The sequence below is a fragment of the Gavia stellata genome, unplaced genomic scaffold, assembly GCF_030936135.1.
Source record: "Gavia stellata isolate bGavSte3 unplaced genomic scaffold, bGavSte3.hap2 HAP2_SCAFFOLD_38, whole genome shotgun sequence".
Taxonomy (NCBI): Eukaryota; Metazoa; Chordata; class Aves; order Gaviiformes; family Gaviidae; genus Gavia; species Gavia stellata.
The window spans coordinates 1244681-1270806 of NW_026776490.1; the positions used below are offsets into that span (position 1 = coordinate 1244681).

Genomic DNA, 26126 nt, shown 5'->3' on the forward strand with positions numbered 1-26126 from the left:
CAAAGTTTAGTCTTGAGCTACACGTTTGGAGAGAGAGAGAATAATCCATTTGAATTGCGTTAGCGTTTTGGAGGGAAGGTGCGCCTGAATAGAGCTTTGTCTGGCTTTTTTGCGCATACAATATGTAGCATTTAAGAATCAATACATCATAAGTAATATTCGGAGAGTGAGTTTTTCTGCTATGATAATAGAGCGGAAAAGAGGCTAGTAGTTGTCAGATGATTTTCCTGCAGGTGGTATGGTCAAATAAACTTGGATTCTGGTATGTTTGGACTTCAGGGGAATGAAAGTCATTTACATTTTCCTTTTAATTCTAGTCCTGGAGTGACAGAACCACCAGTCATAACACATCCTCTCCCTGATGCAGAGTCACGCAATGCATCTGTTGGGGCACCAGTTAGAAAATTTTCAGGAAAATGTTCCAGGTATAGTAGATCTACAGAATGAATATTTCAAAAAGGTGTTGCTTCTCATATATATATATTTGTGTATGTGTGTGGGTGTGTACACTTCCCGTGCTTGCAAAGCGTTCTGTTTGCATTTAGTTTTGTGTCTGTTAAAGAAAAGGCCAACTTAGGGACACAACTAAATGGAGAATTTGAAGTGGTCCCAGCATTGAAATGTGGATGCATTTTCTTCTGACACGAGAATGACATCACTTGTGCAACTTAACATTGGATTACTCTTGCCTCAGAGGCAGTGATTTAGGAAATTAAGTATGAAATGTAACGAAATAATTGAAAAGAAGAAAATGCCTCTGACTTGTTGGTGGGCCTGAGACATCACCCCAACAGCGAGGGTTCACCTGTATTTCTTGTTCATGGAATGTTTTTGTTACGTACCATCTCAGATTTCTTGAACGCAGCATGATTCTTTCCATTGATTTATTTCTTTTCGTATTTTAAATTGTGTACCTTAACAGATTACTGGATTCGGTGGCTCGTCCTGTTCCTCCACGCTCTGCAGCACGGGGTGGTAGCTCACATTCGCCATGCAGAGCTTCTACTTCATTCATGCCATCCAGCCCACTGAAACCAAATACGCATGGTTCCGTCTCACAAAAGAAGTTTTCAGGAGCATCAGAGCTGAATTTGCTAGAGACTCCTCTTGTGGTTAAGGTTCGTACTGTAAAAAAAACGGTAACAACCAACCAATCAAAAAGCCCGTAAACTTTGTTTAAAATGAAACCACCAGAAAAGTCTTTAGAAACAAACACTGATTGGTCTCGAGGAACGGAAAAAGGTTTTCGGTGTCCCAGACTTCAGATGAAGTTAAATAGGCTGTCAGTTAGTTAGCTCGTTTCGGCTTTGGGAACAGAAATCTCAGAAATGGAGCATGTGATTGCGTACACTGAATACTCTGGTCTCTGTCCCTTAACCGCATAAACTTTTCTCTGTAGGAGAGAGTACATTGTATGTTTCTAACTTTACATCCAGTGGTGATGTGAAAGGAAACGCAGTATTTCACTGTCCTCAGTTTTGTCTCCCTCAGTTGGAAGTTAGTCTGTTTGGTAATTAATAACGCATTAACAGACGTTTTTTAACTCTAGGTCATTGAAGATAGTGCGGGTAAGGTGCAAACCTCAGAAGCAGCACCTGAAGCATCACCATCTAGTGAACTACATCCGTCAGGCAATCTTCAATACAGCTGTAATACCACAGAGCAACAGTTTCCATGGGATTTGCCTGCTAACCAAGATGGTGAATGTGATGCAGCTGAGGGAGATGGAGAGCAGAGTAATTTTCCTTTAGTCTTGGAAGGAGAAGGTGGTGAAGCAGAGATGGGAGACCCTACACTGTTAAATGCTTCTAAACCGTCTGGCACAACAACAGGGGAAAAACCTGCGAACAGTTTAGGAAATACTGAAAACCAAGAACATGTGACAAATTCAGTGTCCCCTGTAACTAGTGATCAGGAATCTCAAAATATTGCAGAGTCACTCCCATATGTGCCTGAACCCCTTAAGGTAGCTTTTGAGAACTTATTGTATGTAATCAAAAGCACAAGAATTAAAGAATTGACATCTGGAATTGTAGAACAATCTATTCATGAAACCACGGGTAAAAAGGAAACTAGATCCCAGAAGGCAAAAGCTCCCTTACCAACTGTGCCAGAAGAAGTGGAAGATGAAACCAGCACACGTCAAGTAGAGCATGCCGTCACTCCTAGAAGACGCGCAAGGGGACAACTGACTAGCAGTCAAAGTATTCCATCGGCAGGCCATCAGCATCTACTGAAGACAGCCAAACCCGTTTTGTTAGGGCTGTCTCCTAGGAGAAGTACCAGGCAAACAAAAGAAGCATCTGAGACTTCTAGCCTTCAAACAGAAGAAAATGCTCAAGATGATGAGCGCATACCTGTGATTCCTGTTACTCCTAGGAGAGGTAGGAAGACTAAATGGGCCAATTCAGAAAAAGTAGAAAGCAGCCATTCTGATGGGATTCTCCAGATCTGCGTGTTTTGAGTAAGACAGGTCAAAACATTTGCCTGTCCTGTTTTAGACGTCTTGTAGTTGGAGAAGAAATCCAGGGTGCTTTTCCTTAGAAATAATGCTAAGGTCCTAATCATTAAAGAATAACCGTATAAAGAAACTTTGTCGTTGCTGGACTGTGGTACAAAGAGTTCTGTACAATTTCCGTAGTCTGGAAGCATTAGAGGGCAGTCAGTATAGCTCTTGTTTGGCCTGAGCTAGCAAAATTATCCCAGTCCTGCATGCTGTCTGCAAAGGTAATTGCTGGATCCGGAGGAAGCAGACAGTAGAAACAAAGAAGAAGAGGAGGATGTTTCTAGAACGGAACCTGTTGAGATAAAAACAGGTTAGCAAGCAGTTGGGTTTCAACACGACCAGTCAATCTCTAGAGAAAAGAACAAGCAAGGACCTTAGCTGCATTCTTGTAGAAGAGGGGAAATGGAGTCAAGAAAGGAAAGGAGCGTTGCTGGAATGAGACGGGTATCCAAAGAGAAATGAGAAAACTTGCTACCGGATTTTAAGAAGGAGGGGTGTTTTCTGAAGTTTTTATGTGTTAGGTCCGTAACATATCAAGTTTAGTTTGTAAACAGAATATCAATGGCCATTTTGTTTTCTTGACTGAAATTACGCATCAGACTTCGTGTTTTACTGGAAAGAAGACTTCAGACCTCCTGTGCATTTGAAGTCTTGGTAGCATTATTTTGTTAGATCGCTATCGTAGGTGAAATGCGTAAAGGCTCACTTTAAAATCATATGATCATTTTAAAAGAAGTGATGTTAAGTGCAACAGGGAAGTCATCCTTCTGTCTGTTTTTGTAGGATTTGTGGAAGAATCAAATGCTGACTGTCTTACCCTTCCTGAGGATGGTAAATTGGTGTTTAAAGCTGCTGAGGCTGCTCCTTTGGGGACTGCACGTGAAGGGTAAGTTTATAAAACAGATACACTGTTGGGTTCACACAACATGTAACTGCTGGCTTTCCTGTGTTTGAAAACTATGATTGCGAGCCGGTATTGCTTCTTTCCTGTGTTCTGATATACAACGGCTTTTCGATTCCTTTCTGGCTGTGAACAGAACTAATTTGGCGTGAACAGAAGTCAAATTGACTAGCTGTCCATTCGAAACTTTTTTCTGAAATCATTGCAGACCCCCAAGTACGGTGATAAAGATTTCATTCAACAGGCTATATGAACCTTTGAACGGTTTGAGGGTTACTAAGCAGATACTGTGAACAGAAGCCCTGCTTTTGTCTGAAAATGGTGTAGCTAAAAATTACACCTGCGATTCCTGTCACGTTAGTGAGTTTATCTGGGGGCTTTGGATACTTTCTGGCAGTATTTTAGACACTTAATTTCTGTTTTCTGTGTGTGCTCCATTAGCATCTCCTTGCTTATGGAAAGGCAAGCAGTTTTCTCACCAGATACTTTAAAAGCTGCAAGTGCTTAGCGAGAAAGACGGACTGTTAGCAATGAAACAACCCTTGATTTCAAGTGGTAACATGCCCGGGTACAAACTGTTGTTTGGTTTGTTCTAAACCTCCAATAGAGCCGTTGCACTCTTTCTACAGAAGACAAATGGTATCTCGTTCTTTAATATCGCTCTGGTGTTATGTTATTATCTAGTGTTAGATAGCCGGGAAGAATGCTAAGGACTTGATTCATTGCATAAGAATGAGTCACAAATTGAATGCAGATATGTTGCTAAAGGAATTTCTGATTTTTCTTAATTTTTTCTGTTTTGAAACATGAAGATTTTACAGTGAGAAAGCAACTTGTAAAGCTCTTCAGGGTTTGTTTTGAAGCTTACTGACGACTGTCTCTCTCTCTGTTCATGAAGTGAAACACACCACCAGGAGTCCAAAATGTCCTCTGCATCAGAAGAAAAAGCCATACCAGTTGCAACACACCCACAGCTTTCTGGATCCCCGGAGGCAGACATTGAATGTGTGTACAGTGTGTTGGAGAGGTTACGTGAGTTAAGGGAGCTGAACTCCTGAAGTAAAATGTGTGGTTTGCCATACCACTACAGGGGTGTCAGACTGAAGTAGTACTAGCATGCTGCTGCTAGCTTTGATTAAACTGTAGAGAGAATAGCCTCCTCAAAGGAAGTCCCTGTAGCAAATGCACAGTGCATGTTCCTGTTCTTGATAAAGATACTGAGAAATTGGAAGGAGAGATCAGTATCTATTTTAATGTTGTACACCAGTACTAATTTGTGTGCTATGAGATCTGCTGCTTGAGTTACTATTTCAAAAGATGATGCATCCTCGGTATTCAGGCTGTGAAGAATAATGAGCTATCAGTGGGCCTTTCCAGTCACCCTTTTCTCTCTCGTTCTTTTTCTCTATGGACTTGACAGCTGATTTTCCCCTTCCCTTCCCTCTTTTTTTTTTTTTTTTTTTTTTTTTTTTTTTAAATAAAAAAATACTGTGGGGCTGCCTCCTTTACCAGACAGATAGTTCTGGCTTCTAGTTTTTGGAGAAAGCCCGATATATGTGTCAGGATGGAGAACTGTATTGTTGGCTCCTGCTCCCTCTGTTACTTCCTGTTGTTTAAACCTGTGTCATTTATATAGCACTTACTTAAGTTAAAATTATACAAATCTCTTCCAGCTGTGATAAGTATCCTTGACAGTGAGGATGTGGTCAGTACTCATTCCGAAAATCGCCTTGAGGGGAAGCGTGTGGATTTACCTAAAGAACGTAACCTAGAAGCAGCTGGAGTTGAAGAAAATGTTCCTTTTCCGCAGGAAGAAGCAAGTGTTGCTAACGCTCTTCCTAAAACTGAGGAAATTAATGTAAGTAAACTATTCTCCCATTTTCTGCAAAATCAAAAACACTTTGCAAACTGAGGACAGTCCTGTCTTACTGACAATTAGAAGGCACACGAAAAAGTCTCGGTTTCTTTAGCCGACAAGCTAAAACCTCATTACGTGATGGCAGATACGTTTGTCTCCTATGCATTTTCTGTACCTATAACACAGAATAGAACCTGTCAAGACTTGGGCCCTTGAGAGCTGTAGTAGTAGAAGGAAAAATGCCTAACCTATTTTTCAAAAAAGCATGCATTCATTTGGTTTACTAGAACTTAAACATTTCTTATTTGACTGAAAAAATAAATAATCTCAATGTTAAAGGCAATAAGAAAAGTTGGGGAGTGCAGCTTGTCGATACTGGGGGCCGTTTACCGAATGAGAAAACGATGTGGGAAGCGAACTCATTTTCAGAATGATTTACGTGCTTAGATCCTTTACTATTTGTTCCTTATTAACATAAACAGAATTCCCAGTAATGAGTTAATTTCAGTGTCAAGATATTTCCAGCTGCTTAAAACTAATTTTTTTTTTTTGTAGAAACACGTTTCCTTGACATCTAAACTTTGTAAAATATGAATTTTAAAAAGCTGTTCACATGGGCTGAAAATGAGAACTAGCGATTCTCCAGTGTCCCGGGTTTTCCCCCATTGTTCTTACTTCTACCAGGGCCGATGAGTTCTTTGGATTCATTGCGGATGTCCTCTAAGTACCATATAGACTATACTGTCCGTTTCCTGTAGGATTATACTCACAGGAATTAATAACAGTTAGAGTGAAGTACAAACTGAAAGGTAGGCATACCACAAACAGATTGGTCTCGAGGAACGGGAAAAGGTTTTCGGTGTCCCAGACTTCAGATGAAGTTAAATAGGCTGTCAGTTAGTTAGCTCGTCTTGGCTTTGGGAACAGAAATCTCAGAAATGGAGCATGTGATTGCGTACACTGAATACTCTGGTCTCTGTCCCTTAACCGCATAAACTTTTCTCTGTAGGAGAGAGTACATTGTATGTTTCTAACTTTACATTCAGTGGTGATGTGAAAGGAAACGCAGTATTTCACTGTCCTCAGTTTTGTCTCCCTCAGTTGGAAGTTAGTCTGTTTGGTAATTAATAATGCATTAACAGACGTTTTTTAACTCCAGGTCATTGAAGATAGTGCGGGTAAGGCGCAAACCTCAGAAGCAGCACCTGAAGCATCACCATCTAGTGGACTACATCCGTCAGGCAATCTTCAATACAGCTATAATACCACAGAGCAACAGTTTCCATGGGATTTGCCTGCTAACCAAGATGGTGAATGTGATGCAGCTGAGGGAGATGGAGAGCAGAGTAATTTTCCTTTAGTCGTGGAAGGAGAAGGTGGTGAAGCAGAGATGGGAGACCCTACACTGTTAAATGCTTCTAAACCGTCTGGCACAACAACAGGGGAAAAACCTGTGAACAGTTTAGGAAATACTGAAAACCAAGAACATGTGACAAATTCAGTGTCCCCTGTAACTAGTGATCAGGAATCTCAAAATATTGCAGAGTCACTCCCATATGTGCCTGAACCCCTTAAGGTAGCTATTGAGAACTTACCGGATGTAATGAAAGGCACAAGAATTAAAGAATTGACATCTGGAGTTGTAGAACAATCTATTCATGAAACCACAGGTAAAAAGGAAACTAGATCCCAGAAGGCAAAAGCTCCCTTACCAACTGTGCCAGAAGAAGTGGAAGATGAAACCAGCACACGTCAAGTAGAGCATGCCGTCACTCCTAGAAGACGCGCAAGGGGACAACTGACTAGCAGTCAAAGTATTCCATCGGCAGGCCATCAGCATCTACTGAAGACAGCCAAACCCGTTTTGTTGGGACTGTCTCCTAAGAGAAGTACCAGGCAAACAAAAGAAGCATCTGAGACTTCTAGCCTTCAAACAGAAGAAAATGCTCAAGATGATGAGCGCATACCTGTGATTCCTGTTACTCCTAGGAGAGGTAGGAAGCCTAAACGGGCCAATTCAGAAGAAGTAGAAAGCAGCCATTCTGGAGGGATGCTCCAGATCCGCGTGTTTTGAGTAAGACAGGTCAAAACATTTGCCTGTCCTGTTTTAGACATCTTGTAGTTGGAGAAGAAATCCGGGGTGCTTTTCCTTAGAAATAATGCTAAGGTCCTAATCATTAAAGAATAACCGTATAAAGAAACTTTTTCGTTGCTGGACTGTGGTACAAAGAGTTCTGTACAATTTCCGTAGTCTGGAAGCATTAGAGGGCAGTCAGTATAGCTCTTGTTTGGCCTGAGCTAGCAAAATTATCCCAGTCCTGCATGCTGTCTGCAAAGATAATTGCTGGATCCGGAGGAAGCAGACAGTAGAAACAAAGAAGAAGAGGAGGATGTTTCTAGAACGGAACCTGTTGAGATAAAAACAGGTTAGCAAGCAGTTGGGTTTCAACACGACCAGTCAATCTCTAGAGAAAAGAACAAGCAAGGACCTTAGCTGCATTCTTGTAGAAGAGGGGAAATGGAGTCAAGAAAGGAAAGGGGCGTTGCTGGAATGAGACGGGTATCCAAAGAGAAATGAGAAAACTTGCTACCGGATTTTAAGAAGGAGGGGTGTTTTCTGAAGTTTTTATGTGTTAGGTCCGTAACATATCAAGTTTAGTTTGTAAACAGAATATCAATGGCCATTTTGTTTTCTTGACTGAAATTACGCATCAGACTTCTTGTTTTACTGGAAAGAAGACTTCAGACCTCCTGTGCATTTGAAGTCTTGGTAGCATTATTTTGTTAGATCGCTATCGTAGGTGAAATGCGTAAAGGCTCACTTTAAAATCATATGATCATTTTAAAAGAAGTGATGTTAAGTGCAACAGGGAAGTCATCCTTCTGTCTGTTTTTGTAGGATTTGTGGAAGAATCAAATGCTGACTCTCTTACCCTTCCTGAGGATGGTAAATTGGTGTTTAAAGCTGCTGAGGCTGCTCCTTTGGGGACTGCACGTGAAGGGTAAGTTTATAAAACAGATACACTGTTGGGTTCACACAACATGTAACTGCTGGCTTTCCTGTGTTTGAAAACTATGATTGCGAGCCGGTATTGCTTCTTTCCTGTGTTCTGATATACAACGGCTTTTCGATTCCTTTCTGGCTGTGAACAGAACTAATTTGGCGTGAACAGAAGTCAAATTGACTAGCTGTCCATTCGAAACTTTTTTCTGAAATCATTGCAGACCCCCAAGTACGGTGATAAAGATTTCATTCAACAGGCTATATGAACCTTTGAACGGTTTGAGGGTTACTAAGCAGATACTGTGAACAGAAGCCCTGCTTTTGTCTGAAAATGGTGCAGCTAAAAATTACACCTGAGATTTCTGTAGCGTTAGTGAGTTTATCTGGGGGCTTTGGATACTTTCTGGCAGTATTTTAGACACTTAATTTCTGTTTTCTGTGTGTGCTCCATTAGCATCTCCTTGCTTATGGAAAGGCAAGCAGTTTTCTCACCAGATACTTTAAAAGCTGCAAGTGCTTAGCGAGAAAGACGGACTGTTAGCAATGAAACAACCCTTGATTTCAAGTGGTAACATGCCCGGGTACAAACTTTTGTTTGGTTTGTTCTAAACCTCCAATAGAGCCGTTGCACTCTTTCTACAGAAGACAAATGGTATCTCGTTCTTTAATATCGCTCTGGTGTTATGTTATTATCTAGTGTTAGATAGCCGGGAAGAATGCTAAGGACTTGATTCATTGCGTAAGAATGAGTCACAAATTGAATGCAGATATGTTGCTAAAGGAATTTCTGATTTTTCTTAATTTTTTCTGTTTTGAAACATGAAGATTTTACAGTGAGAAAGCAACTTGTAAAGCTCTTCAGGGTTTGTTTTGAAGCTTACTGACGACTGTCTCTCTCTCTGTTCATGAAGTGAAACACACCACCAGGAGTCCAAAATGTCCTCTGCATCAGAAGAAAAAGCCATACCAGTTGCAACAAACCCACAGCTTTTCTGGATCCCTTCACAGGGTGGTATCTCACATTCGCCATGCAGAGCTTCTACTTCATTCATGCCATCCAGCCCACTGAAACCAAATACGCCTGGTTCCGTCTCAGAAAATGAAAAAAATCATGAAACCACAGGTAGAAAGAAAACTAGATCCCAGAAGGCAAAACCTCCCTTACCAACTGTGCCAGAAGAAGTGGAAGATGAAACCAGCACATGTCAAGTAGAGCATGCCGTCACTCCTAGAAGACGCGCAAGGGGACAACTGACTAGCAGTCAAAGTATTCCATCGGCAGGCCATCAGCAACTACTGAAGACAGCCAAACCCGTTTTGTTAGGGCTGTCTCCTAGGAGAAGTACCAGGCAAACAAAAGAAGCATCTGAGACTTCTAGCCTTCAAACAGAAGAAAATGCTCAAGATGATGAGCACATACCTGTGATCCCTGTTACTCCTAGGAGAGGTAGGAAGCCTAAACGGGCCAATTCAGAAGAAGTAGAAAGCAGCCATTCTGATGGGCAAACATCGCCCGTCGGTACGCAGTCCATAGCTGTTACTCCAAGAAGTGGATTAAAGAGAGCAAAGGAAGCCGCATCTGAGCTCATGGAAGTGGCTAATGAGGAAACTTCTCTTGCTGGAGGTAGCATTATTGCTTCTGCTGCTTCCAAAATGACTAGAGGAGGAAAACGTTCAGCAGGAGATCAGGGAACTGGCCAGAATGACACTGATCATGAGACAAAAATAGCAGTCAGTCCCAGCAGAAGTTCAAGAAAACGGGAAAACATTCTTTTACAGTTTACTGAAAATATTGTCAAGGATCAAGAGGTGCAGCCTAGTGACCACCTCCTTTTTCCTGTGCCAACTAAGAGAGGCAGAAGAATAAAGAGGAGTTCATTGGAAGCTTCAGAAAATTCTGACTTTGATCTGTCTAAACCATCGCTGCCTCAAACAGAATTTCAACTTCCTGTCACTCCTAGAAAAAGTGCTCTGAAGAGGGCACACAATCTCTTGGCAGGCACAGAATCTGTCTCTACTCAGGAAGACATACGTTCAGGAGGGAGAGCGGAAATCTGTGATACTCCTAAGAGAAGAACAATAAGTGTTCCACATGCTAAACCAGAAAAAACGGCTACTCATGAGCAAACACCCGCCCGTACGGCTGGGGAATCAAGCACACCCAGGAGTACAGGAGGGAGAGGGCGGTGCGGCAGGAAGAGACGCTCAGTATTGGAGGAGAGCACAGGGGAGGAGGCCTTCCCCCAAGGACCTGGTGGCAATCCTTTGCTGCCTAAATCCACCAGCATGTGCCGAAATACTTAGAATTTTAGCAGATCGTATGGCAAGAATATGCCCAGTGTGCAAACAAGGCCGCAGATAGCTAAGTAGTTTAATTCCCCCGTCAGAAGTTCCTTTTGTTAGGAATTGTTCCATTGTTAGGCAATGCTTGTAACCTGTTAGCCTAGGCCAAACAGAAAATACTACGAAAAAAATAGAATTTCAATTAATAAGCTAGCATTTGTTTCTTATTTGGTTTGTACTTTTGTCTTCTGTGTAAAACTTCCAGGTTTCCATTCCAGAAATGCTTTTTTCACCAAAGTAGTCGAGGTAATGAGTCTGTTTGATACGCTTGGCGAGAACTGTACCATGGTTCCTTTTGAAATAAAGCTGTTCCTAAAAGAAAACGCATTTTCCAGTGCACTGTGCTATGCGGCTGAGCGGTATGTGAGGTAGAGGGAAGAAGGCATGTGATGGTTACTGATGCGTCCCTTCGTTCAGGTCACTTACTCCTTGGCTCTGTTATCACCTGGCATGGTTCAAGAGCAGGCTTATCCCACAGCAGTCATTGGTGTGGTGTGCGTTGCTGCTGAACTTGGTTTAAATCCAGACTAAACCATGAATTATTAGTGAATGACTGATCGCTTGTCTTGCGATACTACAATTGTAATTTTAACACACAGAGAGAGAAGAATGCAGGGAGCAGGTGCGTGATTTCTAGGAACACCACCAGCACAAGCATATGTGACCCTAGGAATCGAGGGCCCAGGAAAACCTTTACTTTTGATCTAGCCTATTGGTCTCATAGCGGCTTCCTAAAGGGCGAGAATGGTATGCTCATCTCAGCAGGACCCAACAGTTTACGCCAGCCAGGTAAGATTTTATTCCAAGAACCAACTAAAAGCAGTTGTAGCTAACACACACTTGCAGACTGGTCGGTTCGTTTATCTCCCATTACTAACACGCATGTAAGCGTAATGCAAACGACTGGCACTTGTCAGTTTACTGGTTTGCAGCATTATGTAGGTTTTGTCTACATTTCTGTCATCCTGGAACTCAGTACCACTTTCAAGTGTGTTTGCAAATCCTGATTCCTGATTTAAACTATTAGTGGGAGCACCCCTAGCAGACAGCAGTGCTCGTGTATGCATTTGCTCGCTCATCTATGAAGAGGATGCACTTGATCGTTTTTTAGAGAGAGGTCTTTTGCGATCTTGGTCAAGGAGTGCTGGGGAAAGCCTGGCGGGGTTATAACGCTATTCTGCTGGCATATGGTCAGATCGGCTCAGGGAAGAGCTATTCGATGCTCAGATACGGTGCAAACAGAGGCAGGCTTATCCCAGAGCAGTCATGGATGCCCTGGCCCCCTCCCAGAACAGACTGGGATCATTCCCAGTCCAAACTGGATCTGATGGCCTCCTCCCAGTACAGACTGGGATCATTCCCAGTCCAAACTGGATCCCCTTGTCCCTTCCAGGTACAGACTGGGATCATTCCCAGTCCAAACTGGATCCCCTGGCCCCCTCCCAGGACAGACTGGGATCATTCCCAGTCCTAACTGGATCCCCTGGCCCCCTCCCAGGACAGACTGGGCCCTGTCCCAGTCCAAACTGGATCCCCTGGCCCCTTCCCAGTACAGACTGGGCCCAGTCCCAGTCCAAACTGGATCCCCTGGCCCCCTCCCAGAACAGACTGGGATCATTCCCAGTCCAAACTTGACCTCCTGGCCCCCTCCCAGGAAAGACTGCGATCTTTCCCAGTCCAAACTGGGTCCCCTGGCCCCTGCCCAGTACAGAATGGTCCGTGACCCAGTCCAAAATGCATCCCCTATCCCCATCCCAGGACAGACTGGGAATATTCCCAGTCCAAACTGGATCCCCCGGACACCTCACAGGACAGACTGGGATCATTCCCAGTGCAAACTGGATTCCCTGGCCGCCTCCCAGGACAGCCTGGGGTCATTCCCAGTCCAACCCGGATCCCCTTGCCCCCTCCAAGGAAAGACTGGGATCATTCACAGTCCAAACTGGATCCCCTGTCCCCCTCCCAGGACAGACTGGGATCATTCCCAGTCCAAATTGGATCCCCCAGCCCTTTTCCAGGACAGACTGGGATCATACCCAGTCCAAACTGGATCCCCTGGTCCCCTCCCAGGACAGACTGGGATCGTTCCCAGTCCAAATTGGATCCCCTGGCCCCATCCCAGGACAGACTGGAATCATTCCCCATCAAATCTGGATCCCCTGGCCCCCTCCCAGGACAGACTGGGATCATTCCCAGTCCAAAATGCATCCCTTGGCTCGTCTCAAAGGCAGACTGGAATCATTCCCAGTCCTAACTGGATCCCCTGGCCCCATCCCAGGACAGACTGGGCCCTGTCCCAGTCCAAACTGGATCCCCTCGCCCCCTCCCAGGACAGACTGGGATCATTCCCATCCAAACTGGAGCCCCTGGCCCCCTCACAGGACAGACTGGGCCCTGTCCCAGTCCAAACTGGATCCCCTGGCCCCCTCCCAGGACAGACCGGGATCGTTCCCAGTCCAAACTGGATCCCCTGTCCCCCTCCCCAGACAGGCTGGGATCATTCCCAGTCCTAACTGGATCCCCTGGCCCCCTCCCAGGACAGAGTGAGCCCTGTCCCAGTCCAAACTGGATCCCCTGGCCCACTCCCAGGACAGACTGGGCCCTGTCCCAGTCCAAACTGGATCCCCTGGCCCCCTCCCAGGACAGACTGGGATCATTCCCAGTCCAATTCGGATCCCCTGGCCCGACTCAGGATGCAATGGGCCATGTCCCAGTCCAAATTGGATCCCCTGTCCCCCTCCCAGGACAGACTGGGATCATTCCCAGTCCAAATTGGATCCCCTGGCCCTTTACCAGGACAGACTGGGATCATACCCAGTCCAAACTGGATCCCCTGGTCCCCTCCCAGGACAGACTGGGATCATTCCCAGTCCAAATTTGATCCCCTGGCCCCCTCCCAGGACAGACTGGGATCGTTCCCAGTCCAAATTGGATCCCCTGGCCCCATCCCAGGACAGACTGGAATCATTCCCCATCAAATCTGGATCCCCTGGCCCCCTCCCAGGACAGACTGGGATCATTCCCAGTCCAAACTGGAGCCCCTGGCCCCATCCCAGGACAGACTGGGCCCTGTCCCAGTCAAAACTGCATTTCCTGGCCCCCTCCCAGGACAGAATGGGATCATTCCCAGTCCAAACTGGATCCCCTGGCCCCCTCCCAGGACAGACTGGGATCATTCCCAGTCCTAACTGGATCCCCTGGCCCCCTCCCAGGACAGACTGGGCCCTGTCCCAGTCCAAACTGGATCCCCTGGCCCCCACCCAGGACAGAGTGGGATCATTCCCAGTCCAAACTTGATCCCCCGGCCCTTTCCCAGGACAGACTGGGATCATTCCCAGTCCAACCTGAGCAAGCAGGTCTGACCTCAGAGCTGACTGTGCTGTGAGTAGCACGTTGGACTGGAGACCTCCTGAGCTCCTGCCCAAGCTGAGCCGTTCTATGATTGTACAGGCAGTACATAAAGAAATGATAGCTAGTTTGTATTAAAGCGTTATTGTTGTTGCTTTAGTAAATAACTTAAATGCTAGGTTTTGGGGGTTTTTTTTGTGTCTTCACGTTAATGATTTTAATAGCGCTTTTTTGATAGCATATCCTTATACTCAATGGTCTCTCTTTTATACAGTTCAGGGAGGACAGACTTCATCCCTATTTGGGTGTATTCAGAGCAATCTTTTCATCCTTTTAGTCGAAGTTCATAGAGCTAACATAGCCCTGAGTTTGTTATACACAAATGTAAAGGTAATTTGGCGATTTTTACCTTTGCTTTACCTCCTGCAGTGGAGGAGAAACTTTTTTTGGTAGTAAGACAGGGCAATCACTTTTTTTATTTACCTATCACTCACCTAACAACGACCTGCAATATTTTACAGGAAGGAAACTTCATTTACTGGGAAGGCAAGGTCCCTTTAGGTCGGCAAGACTTTCTTAAGGACTGCAGGGATGCTGCTGGTCAGCTGCTAGGTGAATCCAGAGCCATATTCCAAGTGTGACAAAGAAATAACGTCTTCTGAGGAAATACAAATCTATTCGTGTTCAGACCCTGGCTTTTTATGTGATGCATCTTTCACTCTCTACCTGTTCTCCTCGCACTTTGTCTATACTAAACTATTTTGGTGGTTGTATTCTTTTATCACATTGAGATCTAATACACTTTCCAAAAATGTATGAAAATGATGAAAATTTAAATTACCAAGCATTTAAGGCAGAGGAAAAAAGAAAAGTAAAAGGTGATATGTACTCTGTATAGATGCTTGCAGAAAAAATGAAACTTAAAGCAAAAATCTGGGCACTCCGAAATGAGAAATAAAAGTGATATAGAGAAAGACACGGGAATAAACTTCCCAGGGAAGTGGTGGAGTCACCATCCCTGGAGGTGTTCAAGGAATGTGTGGATGAGGCATTGTGGGACATGGTTTAATGGGCATGGTGGTGTTTGTTGGTTGATGGTTGGACTCGATGATTTTACAGGTCTTTTCCAACCTTAGGGATTCTGGGATTCTGGGATTCTGTGAAATGAAGATTGCAAATGGTGGGTAAAGTTCTAATCAGCTGTATATGTTCATTTTCAATAAAAATGTCTAATGAGGGCATAGAAATGAAATCATAAGAGTTCTGCTGGAAGCAAGAAAACAACTATCAACAAGAATCAGACGAGAAAGAGCAAAGGGTAAACAAAGTGATGTTTGATAAGAATGTAACAAAACAATGGTAAACAAGCAGATTCGTAAAATATATATGGAGAATATGAAAATAATGAGGAGAAAAGGTCTGAAATTTCAGAAATAATGTTTTAAAATTCATGGAAACCAAGAGAGTCGCTTAACACTCTTGGAAAAGTAGATTTGATAGCTATATAAAAGAAGAGCTGGAAAATTATTGCATAACTGCCTTAATGGTGAATTATTCTAGAAAATACTTAAACAGAAAAAAGAGACAGTTAAAATATTGTGTACTTTTCAACTAATATATATATATATAAAGCTCACATGAAAAGTTTGTGAGCATTTGTTTCTAAAAGTGACACCAATCAAATGGAACTCCATTCTTCAGCAGTGTTTGTGCATATCTTCAATGTTTCAATAGGTTAGGCAGAAGAGCATGGACATTGGAGGAAAATGGACATGGTTGGGTTTGAGTCTTTACTCAGTTCCTACCTAAGTATGGAACTCATTAAAGCCAAAGGGAGCTTGCCTGGTTCAAAAATGGATTCTTTATTATCCATTAGATAGGTGAATAAGCACGCCATGATTTCGGTCTCTATTGAAAAAAAATGGTTTTTCGGAATTCTTTCTCTGAAGTCAGCACTTAAAAAAGTCTTTTTTCATTTCAAAGAAGAAGAAAAATAAGCCATTTCTAGGTTGTTTTTAACATCCCACATACCACTGAAATTCTGCCATCTCAATCTTACAGCTGGAGAGTCAGCAGTGTTGTCATTTTTGGTCACGGGAACTTAGTTAAGGAATTATTGTCCTCTTCAGACAGTCCTGCTGACATACATCTTGCCAAGTTACTCACCCATTTTGTTCTCCAAGGATGTCCATCCTATTCTTGAAGCATCTTTCCATGTTATGGGTAGCTGAAGTATGATAATGTTATTTTTCTGTGACATTGAAGGCAACGTGTAAAGCAAATGCTGCTTTTCAATTTTGGTTGACCAGCTATCATGATGGGCCTTTAAAGTACTTTGGCTTCAGGCTACAGCATAAAGGTTTGGTGAAACATTGAGGAAAGAAGGAAAAGTCTTGTAGATACAATCAGGATATTACACAGTGTTTACGATATAATTTTCTATCTGACCTTTTCTACTCAGACTGTCCTGCTTAATTTTTTGTGAAGAAATGTGCTTAGTCCTATTTTCAAGATACCATTTTGGAATACATCAATTACCATGATTATGCTGAAATGAATTTGTAGTTCAAGGAAATGTATTATCTCTCTTCTCCAGGTTTGGATTACCTTTCCTGGGAAAAGAACAAATAGCTGCAAACGTCTGTTAGTCATGATAATACATAAATTGAACAGCTTTCCAGGATTACATTCATTATTTTGCTCTGCAGCCATAGTAGATTTCTCCTTTAGCTTTCCTTCACAGATGTGTATTCTTCAGCTAGCTTCAAAATAAAAATTATAACCGGTTCCTGTAAACAGTGACACATGTCTGCAGTCTTGACAAGATATTCATGATTTGTTGTGTGAGAAATGAGGAAATAGAAAATCTTTAACTATGTCTTACACAATAGTGCCACCGTATCCCTGGAAGCATTTTGGTCCTATGCTCAGGAGGACAGGCACACCACATAAAAGATAGACCAATTTTTTTAATGTTGCTGACCCTATGGCCATCTTCATATTGAGCTTCACCAATAATTCTTGGAGAAGACTTGATCTAAAATGCACAGTGTTTTAAATCCTTCTCCTTGCAGTGCTTGTCTTTCAAAACATGCCTGTAGGAGAAGGTGGTAATAGCAGCAGACAGTCGCTCTCTAACTGTAATGCTCAAGCCTGCAGCAAATCTGATTTTGGTTGCACCCTCTGCCAGATGATCTCTTTTTTTGAGAGGAGAAAATTCACCCTCCCTCTTGCTGAAATAATTCTAATTAAATATTAATTGAGCCAGAGAGTGTGCTCACAGGCAATCAAAATTAATGGTTAAAGCACCCACGAGCAAAAATTTCAGTTTGGGTCATGCTGAATATTTGGAAGTATTCAGTGGAGTCAAAACTGGAGCTAAATTCACTAAGATAATTCACGCTTCCTTGTGCTTCTTTTTCTGCCTATATCCTCTCTCTATCTCTGTATGGTTATTGATGCAGGGCATAAAAACAAGAATGGCTTCAGCATGGGCTGCAGGGGAGCTTGTTGCCTTACAGCTTGCTAGCTAGGAAATTCTCATGGTCATTGTTAGTTCACTGGATTTTCTCCTCATTAATTTATTCACCTTTGGAGTCCATGTACGATCTTCATACCCACAACAAGCCAGTTATACTGGAAGCATGCAAAAAGCATGCAAAAAGCATGCAAAAAGCATGACTGAGAATAATCTATGAACAGTGTGAAAAAAATTAGGGGCATAAACCAAGACACAATGAATTAGTTCCTTGTGAAAAATTAATACAAGGCATTAGACCTGGCACTCAGTACTGCCATCCAAGAAAGGGAGGAGAAAATAGAATTAAAAAAAGAAAAAAAGTTCTGCTTGTAAAAGTGACTTTTCCAACCTTCTCCCTCGCCTGGAGGCAACATTGAGAAAAAACCCAGGTGTTAAGTCTGCTTTACAGTGGCCATGTGGCAGATATAACTTCTTCACCAAAACAAGATCCCTATCCTAGGCCAAGGAAAAAACCCCGGTCTGTAGAAAGCTCTTAGAGCTGCGTGAGCCAAGGTAAAGCTGAACCCATGCAAAGCAATCTTGTTGGAGGGGTTTTTTTTTTGTTAATAGCAGTTTGAGTTTGCTAGGCTTGAAAACCTGAAGTAATAGATCAGCTTTAAAGTGGATTTACAGGGTCTCACAAATTTTAAATAAGTTCCGATATGAAAGAGAGTGAAGAATTATTCCCCAAATAACAGGATAAAAGCAGTATAATCTTGGCGAGATGTGAGCAATCATCTCTTATCATAAAAGGAAAATCACTTTTAACTGACGTCAACAATCCATGAGATTTAATGATTTATGAGATCTGTTTGGTGACTACTTTGTTTCTGAACTGTTTCTATATCACTTGCTGTTCTTCACAGTTTCTCAGCTACTTCTCTACTCTCTAAAATTCTCTCTACAATCCTGTTAATGTTTCACTTTTGGGGCTGCTTGATTTCTTCCTTTTGCTGTCACTATAACCTACTCTCCAGCTTCTGGCTGACGGGCCTGAGACTAAATGGGAGAGGTCCGAGTGCTGGTTTAAGGATTTGCATTTGACGGGGGATGCAAACTGCCTGTGATTATACTGGAGATCAATGTCAAGGAAAGAAGCACTGGTCCAATCTTGAATTAATGTGGTATGCCCAAGAGTGTTAGCAGCAGTGGGCTGATACGAATACTCCTGTAGTAGGATGATCCTGGTTTTGTTGGGAGAAATGAATGTAATGATTGAACAGACCTGTAGTCTCATCCCTGATCTTTTTCTTTTTGCATTCAGAAAAAACAACCACCCTTTTATCACCACACTCATTTTTGTGGAGGTTTACTGCACTCTTTTCCACGAAGAAAACAAAGAAGTGTCCTAGCATCACAGGGACAAATATAATTAACGTACTATGCCATGTGTAAGTGGCTTCCCCGGCCGACCAGATCTCTCCTTCTGTGCCATTACAAGTGTCATCTGTCTGAGGTCGTGTAGAGCATTCATGTAAAAGGGAATTACAGCGATTCTGTGCTGTATCTCTCACTCTGCCGCAAAGTCCATTGAATCTAATGGAAGACTTTCTGAAGACTTCAGTGGTATTTTGAACACATTTTTTCCTCAGACTTTTGAGCGTAATGGGTGTATGTAGGTGCTCATGAATATCTATCCCCTAAAGACATTCTGGCAGAAACTTCTTTCAGGCTCTGATACCAGAGAATCTTGGATGTGAGTTTAGGTTCTTTATTCAGCCAAATGCAGAAAATTCATGAGGTCTCAGGGGTTTGTTCCTCCAATTTTCACAAATGTTAGTAGTTCCATCATGGGCTGCATACTGCAATTTACTGATTATATCAAAGGAACTGAAATGCGAATCGCAGGTGAGCTGCTGACTGTGTCATGAGAGGCTTCTAAAGTCTTTCAGAGTTACTGAAACAGGTGTTGTGAGGGATAAGAACATCAGACTAAAGCAGGAAAAAATCGTATCACAGAAGCTTTGCTTCCGCAGTCATTTGTGCTGAGCAGATTTTCTTGTGCCATCCAAGTTAGCATGTGGCTTTACATCACTTTCTTGTTTTTAAAATCAGTCTCTTGCTCCCACAAACTTCCAGACTAAGTGGACAAAGCCAGAAAGTGAAACTACACAGACCAAAAAATTACAATAGCAGTGGCAGAGCAGTTATCAGCCTCTCTTTTGAAACTTCTAAGCAGGGCACTAACCTTTGTGTTTGCTTTTACACGACAGACAAATATCTGCTAGGAACTAGATGGAGGTCATCCACACATTCCATATGGGTCACTGAATAATGATCACAGGGTAGCAACTTTCATTTTGAATCAGTAACGCAGAGGTGAAAAGCACCGTTATTAACGCCACATGCACTCTAGGTCTCTGCTTTCATTTCTTCATCCTACTAGTTGTAGGAACCCTTAAGAACCTGGTTACTTTTAGGGCTGAGCAGGCTGCTTTTTCTGACCTTCAAAATGTATTTTGAACCTTAAAAATTGTCTGGTCACAGTTGCAAAAGGGATGCATCTGGCAGGCAAATTTATTATGTATGAAAAATACTTTTCAGGGAGCAAAGGAAATGAGTGTATAAGAAGAAAGAGAATAAGCTATATTCTTCATTATATGATAAGAAACCATAGAGTAATGAAAACAAGTAATAATAAAGCTTCTTTGCAAACAGATGGTTTGTTTTTATTCCAAGAGATACATAAAATACTTTATTATCTAAATACACCTTTCTCCTTCATCTCGTGACATGAGAGGAAGGAAGAAAGAAAGGAAAAAGGAAACGGCCAGCTATTTGAAAACACAGTGATGGAATACGCCATTTCAAAGAGTCAGGCTTAATTCTCAAGTAACAGTCTGGTGGACCAAGAAATCTGATTTCTCAGGATTCTCATGGAACTGAATTCTCATGTAATTCTCATATGGGCTTATAAAGATTGATGCTGAGACTAAACTATAAATATCAAACTATAACTGTACAACAATTAGAGCGTATTTTTGCTATTTTATTATTAGGCTGGATTAGTTTTCAGTTCAGGAAACCCCACCTATCCTTATGTTGCCTTCAAATAATGACAGCGTATGCTTACAGAACTCACTGGTGATGCTATAAAGTGAGCCAATGTGCTTATTGTAATTCATGGGCTTTTTTCCAAGAGAATGTCTATCTAAATTTTAAGTTTCCCAGTAGGAAAACTGGAATAAAGAAAGCAACTCCTGGGACATTATTTCTTGAACCTGAAACCGTCTCCCTGTTGGCTGAAACCACTTACTGAACTTCACACATCTTTAAGTGTTTCTTTTGAGGCAACCAGAAGATCGTTCATGTTTGGAATCATACCTTTCTGTCTGGTATTTAAATGGACAGTGAGACTAAATCTGTCTTCATTAAACCTAATTTTTTAATATCTTCCTGCCATAACAGTTAGCCAGATGTGCCGCTTCCTCATATTTACTAATTTTATAAAAGTAGCTGAATAGAATTTATTTTTCTGACAAGAATCTAGTCATGCTGTGAAAGGTACTTTTGGTCTTGCTTTATTAAGCCCATGTTGTTATTGCATTTCATGTTGCGAGGTGCTCCAGGTGCTCAGAAGCCTTGAGAGCCAAGCCTCTAATGAGTTTCAAGGCACCCTTAGAATTCACCTAAGTGAAGTTTTCTATGTACATCAAGTCATCAAACAAAATTACTCTCACTGCTTCCCAGGGGTAATAGAGCTCTGCAGCTCCAAAGCTGAGTCTCACAGGACGAATTGAGCCCATGGTCATTTGGGTAATGGTGAGGCAAAGGTCACTCTGCATACAGTGGACTGGGCTTGCTTCGGAGTTTTGTGCTGACCTCAGTGAGCTGCCCGAGTTCATTGCAGGCTTTTCAATGCTAGTCAATGCACATTTTGAGCTGGCTGCCCTGTCAGTGTGCACACGGCAGTTCCTGGAGCATCGTAACATGTTAACCTACTGCAAAAACTACTGCTCTAACACGCTCTTGGGGCCAATGGAGCTGCACTGTCCTTGTTATTGACTCTGAATCCTCATCGAAAATCTGGTATTTTGTCAAAAAGTTTTCCTAGAGACTTTGTGCCATAAGATAACCAGAAACAAAAAGCCCTTTTCTGAGGTGTCTCCTCAGAAAAGTGAATATATCCCTTTATATTTTATTAAATAAGTATATACCATATTTGACTTGAGCAAATGAATGAATTTCATAGAATCTAATAACTGAGCCAGTGACTCAAATATAAAGTTCTTTTGACCCATGGAGAAAAGAAGTTCCAGTACAGCAATAACAGTAAAAACAAAACAGCAGTAACACCACCTCCACCAATAACAACAGAAAATAAACTGGTAATAACGTTTTCCTAAAACATATTGAAGATTATAAATGTATTTTAAAAATTTTGTGCTCAATTTAATATTTAGTCTTACACAAACCCATAAATTTAAATTGCTGGAATACACACCTTAGCAATATACTTTACCAAGGGCATATGTTTGTTTTTCCACTCCTTGACATTTTTATTTGAAGGGTGAGTTTCTACTATTAGTCTGTAAACAGGGGCAAGCAATTTGTCTACCTCATACACCTCAGTAATCGGTCAGTGTGGGACCAGCACAGGATTTTCTGGCTTGCAGAATCACCTTGAGATATTATCAATCAAGCACGATCAATCAGTCATCAGGCAATACTTTCAAATTTTTAGGCAACCTCACTTTGTTCCTGTCTTCCACCAGCGCTCACAGCAAAGCTCTATCAACAAGGGCCTTTTTGCAGAATAAACTGAAAGCTGAAAACTTTGTTTCTTCTGATCTTTCTAATCAGGGCAGTACAGTATATTTATTAATAGCTGTTGACTTTCAAAGATAAAAGCAGAAAACATCTTTTTTGTTGTCAATCTCTTATTATCATTAAAGCTTCAATAACTTCTGAAAAACAACCTAGCTTACACTCAGTAAATCCTGACTGGCTTCCCCAGTGTGTCTTGGCTGTATTTCTCCTGCTCTTTTCGGTTTTACAGCAGAATGACTAAAATTCTGCTCTTCCCAGGACTCTCATTAATTTTATATACAACCAGGGTCCATTCTCCAGTTCCCTGCCTTTTGCAGAGAGGTAACTTATGGGCCAGCACATGCCCTGTACTTGACAGCATGTGTTCATGACCACTCATGAGCACAAAGGTTTGTCTCCTTGCCCTCTCCAGGAGCCTGACACAAGCCTGAGTCTGGCCATGACAGTGGCTGTCACATGTAGGACGGAGTAAGTGCTTCCAGCTCAAAATAGGGGTGGTTTTTTTTACATGTAAAGTAAATGACACTTATGGCACAAGGCCTTTCCTGGAATCTCGCTGCCTCTGTTGGCTACTCTGATATTTTTCCACAGAACTTCATTCTCCTTAGATTTCAGAGCTTCTCTTTTTACTGTGTACATAACTTAAAAATTGTGTGACATTTGTCAGGTCATGTCCACTGGTTTCCTCAAAACTGGAACAAAATGTTCACTAGGAACCCAAAGGTGCTTCTTACAGGTTTCTTACCAGACAATTGCTGGGTGTGCTGGATGTCTGCAGAAGAGCAGCAGGTGGAAGAGAATGTGCCAGCCCCTCCGCCTGTTTCCTCTGCTGTGGACCGGTGCCGCTGCATCGGAGAGGAGGGGGAGACCAAAGCCTGCCTGGAAGCCTGCCCTGTGCCAGGGAGCCTCACCGGGTCCCTCAGGCAAATGCAGGCTCCGGACACAGAGACAGCAGTGTTCTGGTCTGTGCTGGTGCCTGGGGTAGCACTGCAAAATGCAGGCATGGGGGGAGGATGAAGTGAGGCAAACTGAATATAGCTTAACAGTTAGGGTGTTTTCCGGGGAGGAAAGTGACCCAAGGTTCTCATTTCTGTGTTTATTTTTAACCCAGTAATGGTCTCCTGTCAAATGCATGCACATCTCAGGGAACGGGGTCTGAAACCCCAGCTCCATCCCCTGTAATTGCTGTCCCTCTCACTCCATGATGTCTGTGCTCCTTGGCTGCACAATGACCTCTCAACAAGAAGGGCTGAGAACAACCATCCTCTTCCCTCTTCCCTTTTTCCCCTTTGTCCTTTCCCTTATACCTGCCGAGGTGCTGGCTAGAGTCCTTCCTAGAGGCACGGTAAAGGAGACGAGATAGGGATAAGGTCAGCCACCTCAGAGATGTGTCTCTTACCACCTTGCCAGGAGTTATGATAGGTATGTATATTGTAACGCAGAAGTCCACCTATGTGTGCATGAGGAGAGGATGGAGGAAAAAGATATGCTGCTGCTGTCATTCTCCCTTTTTTTTTTTTAAGGAAGGCCAGCACTCCTCTATTTAATGCCTGTACACAGAAGAGCTTTGAGCAGAACGGGTACCAAGTCCATTATTTTAGGGCACTGTCCCTCACATCTTTGATTTGTAAGCCATCATTTATTTTAAGGGTTTTCCGTTATTTCATTCACATGAATAAGTGGAAAGCTCAATCAAGACCTTTGCAGAGTAACGCAAAGCAATATTACGTCTAATTAAACTTGCTTCAGAATTCAAGCTGGAGAAGCTTAACGACAATGGCTAACTGCAAAGCTGAGGAAAGAAAAGTTAACCTACTGCACTACACATCACACATGAAACGGCAAGTTGTGGCTGTGCCTGCAAGCTGATGTCTACACTTACTAAAACATGATGTTATACCACATTTGGCACTCAAGGAAGCTTTTGGAAAGTCTCTGATTTAAACAGCAAATTAGAGAATCACAGAACGGTTTGGGTTGGAAGGGACTTTTAAAGATCATCTAGTCCACCCCCCCTGCCATAGCCAGGGACATCTTGCACTAGATCAGGTTGCTCAAAGCCCCATCCAACCTGACCTTGAACACTTCCAAGGATGGGGCATACACAACTTGGATACAACCTGTTCCAGTGTCCTGGACACTTGGATACAACTTGGATACAACCTGTTCTGGTTTTGTTGTAAAAAATTTCTTCTTTGTGTTCAGTCTAAACCTACTCTCTTTCAGTTTAAAAATGCTTCCGGTATACAGGCACTGCTTTGTTTTATTGCAAAGGCTGAGTACTGTGTTCATGGTATGGCTTAAAACATGGTAGGAAGCCAGCCTCTTCTGGTTGGACTGCGAAATTTGTTCTGAGATGACTTGCACACTCTCTGGAATTTCATCGAGGCTCAGCAATCTATAAATAGTGGGGCACGTTGCTGTTGAGGAAGCTTTGGTGTACTGTGAGCTCTGAACTGCTGAGCAAATTGAATGAGGGAAGCTTAGAGGTGTGTGATAGACCTGGAAGGAATAAGGTAGATTTCCAGTCAGGTTATGAGAAGGTGTGGTGGGTGACCCTTGCTAGATACCAGGTGCCCGCCAAAGCCACTCTATCCCTCCCCTCCTCAGCTGGACAGGGGAGAGAGGCTTTTGGTGAGCTGCCATAGTGCTAGATGGGGGTGTTAAGGGCACGGCCCCGTCTCTGGCAGCCTGCGTAGCCAGCCATGGTGTTGTCACGCATGGGCATGGTGCAGGCTCAGCCTCGCTAACGGGAAAGCAGTAGCCACGTCCGCTGGTCTGGGACAGAGACACCCCAGGTCTGGGGTGCACCAGGCCGGGCTCCTGCGGCCAGGAAGGAGGAAGCCCTGGCTTAGCAGATTTGTCACAGCCCTTCGCTCCTTGACAGGCACTGCCATCAAACGTTAAGCTCCGCAATAATAAATCCACTAACTTCCAAAAGAAACCTCTTCTGTCATGGTAAGACTACGGTTAAGAATTAAAAGTAAAGAAAAAGACCCAGGACATGATTTTTTCCTCTGTGCAAGCAACAAGAACTGTCTATAATAGGAGAAAGCTGACCTCAAATAGGGTTTTGCATTTCCACATTGATACGGCGAGCAAGATGGGCAGGAACGAGTTTTCACTGTTGTGTTTATCACAGGGGCGCACAGTGGGTGATGTCAAAGGAAAACAGAAGCATGTTCACAAATGGCATCCCTGCATCTTTTCTGCTGGCACAGAGCTGGGGAGGCTGCTTGGGGAAAACAAAGTGCTCTTTCTTAAGGGAAGTAACTGTGGTGGTGCATTCCTTCCCCCTCTCCCCTGCACCGCTCTGCCCTCTCAGAAATTCCAGCTAGGCCCTGGCCTTTGTGTAACGAGTTGGGCGCTTAAGCGTCCCTGGACCATGCCAGGAACTCTTGCATGGTTAAGGCAGGGAACAGCACTGACTGTTCCAGGCACTCCTCTTACCTGACCGAGGCGGGTAATGAGAGCACAAAGAATGGGATGATCCGTCATTCCCTGACAGCCCTGGAGCACTCCTTATCACGATCGTAACCCAAGTGGAACGACACCACGGTTACTGAAATGCCATCATTTTACTAATGACGAAAGCCAATCATCTTGCAACCCTATAAACAGCGGGTCCCAAGGGAGACCCTTTGAGCTCTCCTGGACCGCAGCGGGCTGCGACCAGCATCTCCCTCTGAGTGGGACGCCTCTCAGAATTTCACAAACTCTCCAGTTTGTGAAATTTTAGAGGACCGCGCTGAGCTGGCGGCAAGACCTGGGCTAAAACCCTCTCCTCCTCGAGGCTCAACCCTGGCCCTTTGAGAAATGCGGAGGCATTTGAACTGAGTACTTCCACGGAACTCAAGGGGAATTTTTAACAGGTGT

General features: G+C 43.1%; 1 pseudogene; it reads right to left on the reverse strand.

Annotated features, from left to right (window-relative positions):
- Positions 1-26126, reverse strand: part of LOC132321026 (ATPase family AAA domain-containing protein 2-like) — a 185476-nt pseudogene that overhangs the window by 37294 nt on the left and 122056 nt on the right.